General features: G+C 38.7%; 1 protein-coding gene across 2 annotated transcripts in view; it reads right to left on the reverse strand.

Moving 5' to 3' along the window:
* The window catches only part of tex47 (testis expressed 47), a 9,828-nt gene extending 9,270 nt beyond the window's left edge, over nt 1-558 (reverse strand). Inside the window, exon 1 of one of the 2 annotated variants that reach the window (XM_082152473.1) lies at nt 1-558. This exon is cut by the window's left edge and continues 1,225 nt beyond it. The gene's annotated coding sequence lies outside the window, so the exon portion shown is untranslated. The other variant, XM_082152472.1, reaches the window with a different exon arrangement.
* Nucleotides 559-1,711: the final 1,153 nt, after the last annotated feature.

Consider the following 1,711-nt stretch of genomic DNA (forward strand, 5'->3'; position numbering starts at 1 on the left):
TGGTATAAACATGAATATCTATTGGTACAATATGCGTCACATGACTAAATTTACGTCATCGTTTTTAAATCCCTCCGGTTTCACAGTCCACACTACGACGCAAAAACGGCGTTTTCAAATGTATACGCTTTGGAGTGCGTTTTCAAAAAGCTTCGTTTTCATTAATAAAAAATCTTTTTCCATTAAAAATATAAATCAATTAAAAATACTATTTGGTCAGTGGAAAAGATTGAGAAAATCTTTCTCTGAAATGTAGCCTATTTTATAGCCTACTATTTGATGTATTTATTCAAAAAAGGCAAGGATAGGCTACTAAATGATTTTTATCAATGTAATGTGATGGCACATCCATATCTCATGGTTTCCAAATGTCTTGTACCGTTAAACATGTGATCACGTGGATGAATATGCATATGCAAACAATATGTAGGCCTAGATGAGGATATGCATAGTAAAGGAACGCATGTGCGCACAATCTTCGCTGACTGGGATTTATAAAGTGAATTCTGCGCAGGTTCTGGCGTACGAACGGTTTTATAAGTCTGAATATTTTTTTGCGTACACCATTTTTGGCTTTCGGGCGCATAGATATCATATAATAAAGGCTAGATCTCATCCGCGCTGCTGGCCAATGGAGGTCGACGTCCCCACACGGCGGCCATCTTGCCACAGGGAGCTCGCTCACTCGCAACATTGTGTTTTAATGGTGCATGTACTTTTAAATAACCATAACTTGCTAAATTTTCGACCGATTTTCAAACGGTTTGGTTTGTTATAAACGTCAGAGATGTAGATATGACACTGCATACATATGAATAATTGTAACATGTTCAAGCATTCAGAATTATAGCCACGTTAATAACGTTTGTAAGAAACCAAACCGTTTGTAAATCCGTCAAGATTTCAGCGAGATAAGATGATTTGTGTTCGTGCTGATCACTCACCTTACTTCAGATACCACAGAGCTCGCCAGAAAGCTTCCCTGTGACAAGATGGCCGCCGGTGATGCCGTTCGAGACTCCGCCTTAAGACATCTAGCCTTATATGGATATCTATGTTAGGGCGCACGTACACTTTTAGTAAGGATCCTACGCACAGTTTTATAAATGAGACCCCTGATCTTTGCTTTTTATGTTTTATTTATTATACTGTTGTATAATATCAAGAAAATGCAATTACCTGCCTCCTTATTTATTATAGATGCCTTTTTGTTACACATATTTAGCCAGTGTAATGCATTGCATTCAATGTTGTTATTTATTTTGTTTGTAAAAGATGGCTTATATTGTTTTGGCATAGATGTACAGTAATTGGTTATGTATATGTGACTGTGCCAACCCATGTTAAGAGGAGCAGAAAATTGCGATTATGTGTGTGCGCTAGACTCCTACAACTTTAAATGAACTCAGCCATCTTAGCTGAGTTTACTGTAGTTCAAGGACATGAAGAGGTGGACCGCTTGCACCTGACTGGAGAAGGATCTGGGAAACTTTGGAGGAGTGTCAACCAAATGCCAGTTGTAAACAAGGAGTATAAAAGACTGATGAACGGACTGCCTCTGGGGATACTGATACGCCAGAGCCCCCGACGCCTAGAAGCCCAGAGCTGAGGACAAGAAACCCCAAGCAGAAGAGAAGAAGCCCAGAGCTTACTACACCTTTGTTTCAAAAAATGACTATTGTATTTTATACTTAAACGATTAAGTTGTATT

This window comes from Leuciscus leuciscus (assembly GCF_965113295.1).
Source record: "Leuciscus leuciscus genome assembly, chromosome: 21".
Classification (NCBI taxonomy): domain Eukaryota; kingdom Metazoa; phylum Chordata; class Actinopteri; order Cypriniformes; family Leuciscidae; genus Leuciscus; species Leuciscus leuciscus.